Source organism: Ovis aries, chromosome 25 (genome assembly GCF_016772045.2).
Source record: "Ovis aries strain OAR_USU_Benz2616 breed Rambouillet chromosome 25, ARS-UI_Ramb_v3.0, whole genome shotgun sequence".
NCBI lineage: Eukaryota > Metazoa > Chordata > Mammalia > Artiodactyla > Bovidae > Ovis > Ovis aries.
The window spans coordinates 42,800,489-42,809,240 of NC_056078.1; positions in this window are offsets into that span (position 1 = coordinate 42,800,489).

Below are 8,752 nucleotides of genomic sequence, written 5' to 3' on the forward strand. Positions count from 1 at the left end.
GTTCTAACCTCCTGTTGTACCTGATCTCATCTCACCCTTAAAAGACCCTTATACAGCCCTACATAGCATTTTCCCTTCTTGGGTAGGAAAACTGCGACTCAAAGGAGGTGAGGGACTCAACCAGGCTCTCTTGCACAGGTGAGAGGTGGCTGCGTCTGGAGGCTGAGCCCCTGTCCTCAGCCTAAGCATTCAGCTTCACCCCCTCCCCTTGCTGGAATGGGACTCAAGCTGTTTTTGTGATTTTCCCCAAACCGACCTCCTGAGAGTCTACTTCAACAGTAACAGAGGACAACAATAATCCTGTTAAAGCGTACATATAAAATAAACCAGTCTTGGGCAACAAATTTCAAAGTTCACCAAAATCAAGTAACAGCCTAAATAACAGCAAAGAAGGCTCATAGCAGCTGGTGATCAGGCTCCAAGGCTTGACAGATTCTTGTCTTTAAAGTGTTCCAGTCAGTTAAATATTCACTAGGAATTCAGAACCGCTGGGGAAATGGGTTAAATGAGTTAAATGTGCCAAAGACCGTGATTCATGTGAAGAAATATCCAGGGCTGCTTGTTGACTACTGCCCTGTCTGCAGTGAGCAGGCGGTTGCACCCATGCCGTGCACCCAGTGGCATTTGAATAGTGTGCGCCTTCCTGGAAACTCTCTTCAGAGAGACTTCTGTTTCCTCTGGTTTTGAAAAATGCTTCCAAAACATCCAATAGTGTCTCAGTGGCTTTCTGTAGAAATACAAAATAAAACTAGTCTGGTGTTGTTAACTATGTTATATAAAATGTTTCTCAATCTGCGACAAGCATTAGCACGTTATAAGAAAGCTTACTTATTTGTTTGTGTATAACTGTGAAGGGATTTAGAAGTGTGTCTAAACATATTTCTGTACCAGTACCCACATATTTTAATGGACATGAACTTGGGCAAACTCCGGGAGTTTGGTGAAGGACAGGCAAACCTGGGGTGCTGCAGTCCTTGGGGTCGCAAAGGTCAGACACGACTTGACCACTGAACAACAACATTCCTCATATTGGCTCACCCCATCATTCTAGCTGGACCCTAAAGAAGGCGCGCCACCAAACTGTGGTGCTGGAGAAGACTCTTGAGAGTCCCTTGGACAGCAAGGAGTTCAAACCAGCCAATCCTAAAGGAAGCCAACCCTGAACATTCATTGGAAGGACTGATGCTGAAGCTGAAGTCCCAATACTTTTGCCACTTGATGAAAAGATTTGACTCATTTCATTGGAAAAGACCCTGATGCTGGGAAAGATCGAGGGCAGGAGAAGGGAGCAGAAGGGATGAGATGGTTAGATAGCATCACAGACTCAACGGACATGAATTTGACCAAACTCCAGCGGATAGTGAAGGATAGGGGAGCTTGGTATGCTGCAGTCCATGGGGTTGCAAAGAGTCAGACACAACTCAGTGATTGAACAACAGCAACAGAATTATTCTGTCCATGGTCCTCTCTCCCTTCACTCTCTAAGGTCACATTCACAGTTGCTGCTATAACTTCCCAACATCTTTCCCAGTCCTTTCTTTGCTAAGTGCTAGATGTCAAATTCCAGTGGTCTAATCAGGAAATTTTCGTCTTCAAATGTCTTAAGCCGAGTACAATTGGCTTGAGAAAATAGGAAGTATATTGGTTCCTCTAACTGAAGATGCCATGTGCAGCTTCAAGCTTGGCTGGACTCCAGTGCTCAGTCAGTGACAGGAGGCCCTGTCTGCATCTCTGCTAAGTGGTTTCTTCTGTGTTGGCTTCATTCTCACGTAAGCTGACCCAGAGTAGTGACAGGATGACCAGCTGCTTCAGGCTGACCTCTCAGTAGCATAACAGCCCTAGTAGAAGAAAATGTTACCTTCCCAAATGTTCCAGTGAAAGCCTGAGGGCCTGACTCTCATTGGCTCAGGTTGGGTTGTGTGTCCATTTCTGAATTAATCACAGTGACTTGGGTTGATTAGGCCTGGAAGACATGCACATTTCTAAAATTGAGAAGAGGGGGACCCAAGCTTATTGAAACCCAAGGGACTGTGTGCGGGAAAGAGGTTAGTTTCCCAAAAGGAAAAGAGAGGACCTGTTTCCAGAATACATAGAGGCTGAGTAGCAAAAAACAAAACAAAACCCCATCAGTTGTCCCACATCTCGTGAGCATCTCCAGCAACTCATAGACCAGCTGTGGTAAACCCAACGCATCTGCTCAGCTGGATTCCCCACAGCAAATAAAGTTACGGTCAACAACCTACTCACTCAGTTTGGAAATGTGGGGACAGCCGATTACTCTTTCACCATCTCCTTTGTTCCTGCTTCTGAAACACTGCTGATCTGCCCTTTTCTTGACAGCGCTTCTGTCCTAGTTTGGAATTTCACCATCTCTTGCCTAGACTCACTAGATTCTTCTGTGATTCTATCTCCACTATCCCCTCCTGAAAACCGCTCTCTACGCTGCCGAAATAGCCTTTCTAAAGTATACATCAGACCCCGCTTCTCCCCTGTGCGTTTTTGGTGTGTTTGGGCCGCAGAGCATCTTGCTGTGCTTGGAGATCCCCACCTTTGGGCCCTGGTGGAAGCCGAGAATTGATGGGCAGGGAACCCCCACCTGGGCAACTGGATGCCTTACCCAGCCCTTGACTCTCGACCTCTTGGCGTCAGGATAAAGAGAGGACAGACAGAGCGCTCTGCGGCCCCAGCTGTGGCGGCTGCGTCTAGTTTCCGCCGGCAGCAGGGCGGTCATGCCAACCGCAGGACCCAGCAACCAGTGAGGCTAGAGGCACAGGCCACCGTCTCAGTAGCCGTTGCCACAGGGTCCTTCCAGGCCTGTCTTTTTGTGTGACTTGAGTTCTTCCTCTGGCTTGGAGTCTTGTCCCTTTTTTTTTTTTTTTTTAAAGCCAGCCAGCTTTCTCAGCCTTTCTGGCAATTCTGTGAGCTCCCTGGCCTCCCCTTCCACATTTCCTTTTGAATCTGTCTCAGCCAGAGTCAGCGCTGTGGCTCACAGCTGGGAACCAGGACTGAGACACGCCTGCATGGCTTTAAGATGAAGCCTAAACTCTCCAGCCTACCAGAGATGTGGGCCTCACTCCCCTCTCCACCTGGCTGCTGTCCACTCCACGGCGCTCAGCGACCAGACCAGGCCCTCCAGGTCCCTAGGCCTTTGCCCTCCTGTTGGGCCCTACTTCATCGGGTAAACGTTGCGGACTCAAACGCTCCTCTTCTCATCATCTTTCAGCACCGCATCTCCCCAGCGGCCTGCTGGGCTCCCTCCTGCGGTCTCCCGCAGCCTTCATTCTCCACAGCCTCTGAACGAATGCCCAGCATCTTGTGTCTGAGTGTGTCTGACTCCTGAGAGGGTCACGTATGTGAGAGTGCTCATCGCTTCAGTCGTGTCTGACTCTTTGTGACCCCATGGACTGCAGCCTGCCAGGCTCCTCTGTCTATGGGATTCTCCAGGCAAGAATACTGGAGTGGGCTGCCGCTTCCTACTCCAGGGGATCTTCCCGACCCAGAGATCAAACCCGCATCTCTTATGTCTCCTGCCCTGACAGATGAGTTCTTTATGACTAGCGCCAAGAGGGTCACAGAGCTCCTCAAAGCGGCAGCCCTGTCATCTTTCACGTCTCTGTGCCTCCTGCCCCAGAGCCTGGCGCAGTGAGTGTCACCCAGGAAGCCAGCTCCCACTAACACGTTGTTGACAACAGACAGCTCAGCTATCAGCGGTCAGCCCTTGCTGAAGGGGCAGTGTGGCATTCTCGCTTAATAAAGCATGTTGGGAAAGCATTTAAATGCCTCGGAGAAATGTGCTTAGTACAAACTGTTGCTGACAATTTCTTAGCATCTCCCTTTGGGGAATCAGTTGACCTGCTGGAGAAAAGTATCTCCCAGGGTTCTCGGGAGCTGGGAGAGCTCCGGGTCCATGGAGGAGAGGAGGACAGGCTCTCCCCTGTGGCCACTGCGGTGGGCAGTGGCTGTCCACTTCTGCCGCCTGCCCTCCACCTTCTTCCAGGAACAGCCCTGTTGTTAGGGCTTCACCTCTGCCCTACTCTTGGTTTGACTGGGATCCCAAGCTCTGCTCTGCGGCAGCTGAAACTCACAGCGGCTCATCAGAGCACGACACCCTCAGGCGAGAGTAGGTCAGTGTGAGTTAGGTTTCCTACCACCTGGAACCAAAATGCCAGCCACCAAACACAACACGGTGCGAGGCAAGATTGAACGGGCGTGACTCAGAGCAGCTGCAGGGCCTGTGGGAACGGGGGCAGCTCCCTGACACTCCAGGCACCCCCGCCCCAGCCTGAGACCTGAATCAGCTCCCTACCCCCACAGGAGCTGACTGTCGACACTCAGCTCATCTTCCTCTTGTGTGTGTTAGCTGCTCAGTCCTGTCCGACTGCTTGTCAGCCCATGGACCGTACTCCACCAGGCTCCTCTGTCCATTGAACTCTCCATCTTCCTCTTAGCCACCCCCAAATACACCACATGCCTAGAGGTAGCCGTGCACAGAGTCAAACTTGTGGACGTTTCCTTAGGGAGAGAGGAAGAGCTTCTGCCACTCCCAGCGAGGGTTTTGGGTTTTCAGTCTTCATGTTTGTCTAAAAAGCCCTCAACAACAAGCCCCCTCCTCCCACCACCTCTCGGTCCCCTCAGGGTCTCTGCCTCCACCCTTCTGGCAGAAGCACTTTCCTGTTTTATCCTCAGACAGCAAACTCCTCCTCCTGGACTCAATTCCAGGCCAAAAATGGGCTGCAGGCTGCCGGGCTTCCCTGGGTGAGCCGTTCTCGGCTAGTAAACTCTGCCTAGCTCTTCATGTATGTTAATGAATTCTCAAGCTGCCAGAGACCAAGCCTGCTAGCCAGAGCCTTAAAAACACTGTTGACCTCAAACTCGGTGCTCTGTGACAACCTGGAGGGAGAGGGAGGGGAGGGAGGCAGGAGAGGGGTTCAGGATGGAGGGGACACATGTATGCCTATGGTCAATTTATACTGATAAACGGAAAAAACCATCACAATATTGTAAAGTGATTATCCTCCATTAAAATAAATTTAAAAATAAAAACAAACAGATTCTGGAGAGATTAAGTTAAACATCTTAAACTAAGCCACTGGAAAAAAAAAAACAAAACACTGTTGTAGAGAGTGAAGCAGCTAGCCTGTGACCCCAAGGCTGCTGGGCGGTCAGGACTCAAGCCCAGTCTGCCTTCGTGACCCGGAAGAAGCTCGGAGAGCAGCATGGCCAAGCCACGTGCCGGTGGGGACGGGGAGAGGCAGCCGAGGTGACTGGGAACACCAGGACTCACTTCATCAGACACGGAAAAGCTGTCAGAACACATTAGGGCTTTCGGCAAAGAAACAGGAATTTGTGTTGTGGAGTTTTGCCTGAGAAAGATGATTGTAATGCTGATATGTTTGGGGCAATCACTCCATCTCCTGACTTGTTCAGCTTGTCACAGTGATTGTCGCTGTTTCCCAGGGAGCTTGATTTGCTAGTAAAGTGAGGGATGCCCACCCTGGTGTCCAGAGATGCAGCCAGAATGCACCCTTGGTGGTCCAAGCACATCCCTATAGGATGTAAGATCTCAACAAAAAACGCCCCCCAATTCCTTTACTGAACACAGTGAGCTTGGGCACATGTATGTTTGAGAAAATGCTTTGAAGTTTGGCCAGACAGAAACGTGTGCATCACTTAATGGAATGGGGACACAGGAAAAAAAAAAAGATGGCTGTTTTCTTTGCCACCAACTCAATAAGCATGGTTCAGGGTGGAAATTCAGAGCGGGGTATGGACACTCACTCCCTCCTTAGGATTTGTGTAGCTGAGAAATTACTCAGTCCCATAATTCTCAGTGTTTCCATCTACAAATTGGGGGTGGTATAACAGCTTCGGAGAAGGCAATGGCACCCCACTCCAGCACTCTTGCCTGGAAAATCCCATGGGCGGAGGAGCCTGGTGGGCTGCAGTCCATGGGGTCGCTAAGAGTCGGACACGACTAAGCGACTTCACTTTCCCTTTTCACTTTCATGCATTGGAGAAGGAAATGGCACCCCACTCCAGTGTTCTTGCCTGGAGAATCCCAGGGATGGGGGAGCCTGGTGGGCTGCCGTCGACGGGATCACACAGAGTCGGACACGACTGAAGTAACTTAGCAGCAGCAGCAGTATGTTGCTATTATGAGGATCAAAATGAAAGAAAATAAGGAGCAGAGCCCAGATCCTGGCACACCGTGAATCTGTCTGGAAATGTTCAGGATTATTATCCTTTATTATTATCTGGAGTGTCTCATTGTTACTCAAAGGACATACACTACGTTTCCCATCAGGAAAAAGATGAAGTTGGTTTAAGTTCCTCTGCAGAAAAGCACAGCGTCTGTTTCTTTGGCCTTTCTTTTGGGTCCAGCAGTTCTGAGAAGGAAATGAGTATTTTTCACTTTGCACTTCAGCTGGAAAAGAGAGATGATAAACAGCATGGGAGACAGATGATTTGTAATACAACTCAACTCTGTCCTCCAACTCTTGAGAATTCTATCTTAGTATGAAAGTTTCCTTGGGTATTCAAAGAAACAATAACTCACATCACCTCTGATTACTTCCCATGAATGAAGAAGACGCAACAAGCTCAAATAGACCCGCTCTGACCCACCGAGCAACACTGAGCAGCCACTCCGGGTGGACCGCCGTGTCAGGGGCTTGCCCACACTGCCTCACTCAGTTCTCAGCCACCCTTAGGAAGAAGCCCCCGAGCCCAGACAGCAGTGTGGCTCATGGCGCAGGATAAGGACAGCAGACCCCAGCCCGCCGGATGAGAACTCCAGCTAGTGGCCTAAAGACAGTTACTCAGCCTCTCTGACCCTCAACATTTTAACAGGCAGCGAGAAAGTGATATGCCTCTCAAGGGGCACAGTGAGAATCCAGAGGTGACATCGGGGGGACGAGGCTGAGGACAGCGGCTGGCGCAGAGAAAGTCCTTGATACACACTAACGGTTGCTGTTCTCACACCCGCCTCGGGGCAGGGAGAGCAGATGCCCGTCTATGGTTTGTTCCGTTCAACAACCATATTCCCCTCTTCTAGAAGCCACACCCCAATTTTATTTTCTAGTTCCTCTTCCATTTATTGAGCAGAGTCTTGGACAGGTTGTCAGTCAAATTGCTCCGAGAAAGATATAGGTGACCCAAGAAATGCCAATCAGATGTTCTTTCCTGGAATTGAACTCTGAAGGGCACTGACAGCATTGACATGGCCACAACGAAAGTCACTCAGCCCATCTGTTGGCGTTTTTGTGTTGGCAATATTTGGCATTTTCTAAACATCTGATTATTTCTTTAATAGCCTACTACAGCTTCATAGGAGCAAGATCACCCTTGCTCTCTGAAGTCATTACAGTTCACATGAAGCCTTTGTTCTATGAGCTCCATTTTACTTCCTAGCATTAGTTATTATCCTGGTAAAGTCTGGAGCCTCATTTCATGTATTTGGTTTTCTTCAGTTTAGCAATCTCAGCCACTGGTCCCCACCAGCCTGTGTGCAGCCTCCCTATACTGAGAGTGAGGAGGGGCAGTTTGTACCAGGCAGCTCCAGAGCATGAGGGCTCCTGTCCCAGGCCAGGGGCCTCAGAGGATACATCCCACCCACTGCCACAGCCCAACTGCAGGGAAAGACCCCAGACCACTAGATCCCCACAGGGCCAGGAATAAGAGGCTATTTTCCAAGGGAAGTAGTGTATCCTTACAGACACAGGCCAAGTAGCCTTGGCGAATGACCTTCAAGGCTCATGAATATTCCTCATCCGTAAAATGGGCACATTCCCAGCAGGCAAAGCCATGGTAAAGGTTGAAGAATATTAGTAAATCTGTAGAACCCCGGGCAGAGGGCCCAGGATACACATACTACCAACGGCAGCTCTAGTCGTTTTTATTTTGTGCCACTTAGAATGCTCCTGCGCGTGATCCAGTCCGTACTCCAAGAAGCTGTACTCGAGCAGATGGGATTTTAACACTCTGTCCTCCAACTTCAGACTGCTCTTTCTCTTCAGGTTTCCCCACCCCAACCCCATGATCAGTATTTCTGGGTCTGCTCCAGAAGAGGCTCGTCTCTTCCAGCTTTCCCGTAGGACATTTCCTTTAAACACCATCTCCTCCGGGGACCCTTCCCTGACTCCCACAATCCTCTGCACTTACCTCCAACATAACCCACAGCTCAGGGAATTACAGTGGTCCATCAGTATGCTTGGGGGGTTGGTTCCAGGACCTCCCTGAAGGTACCAAACCTCACACACGCTCAAGTCCTTCAGATGAAATGGTGTAGGATTTGCATGTAACTTACACACATCCTCCCGTATACTTTAAATCATCTCTAGATTACTTACAATACCTAGCAAGGTGTGAGTGCCAAGAAATCATTGTAAATACAGTATAAATGCCCTGTAACATAGTAGCTGGCGCGGGACAGATTCCAATCTTGCTTTTAGGAACTTTCTGGAATTTTTTCCCCCAAGTATTTGAGATCCATACTTGGATCCGTGTGGAACCCATGGGCACGGAGAGCCACCTGTGAATTGTTCATAACGTCTTTCCTGCTGTGCTCCAGGACACGTGTTTGTTTCACCCTGAGTCCCAGCACCTAGACAGAACTGCTCTGAGAAGGGAATAAGTGAGCAAATGATTTGTAGAAAGCAAAACATCCTTCCTGCGCTGTCCTTGGCATCTTTGCAGGGATGCAAAACCAGCAAAAGGCTAAAGAGTGGAGATGCCAACAGATCTGTAAACACTG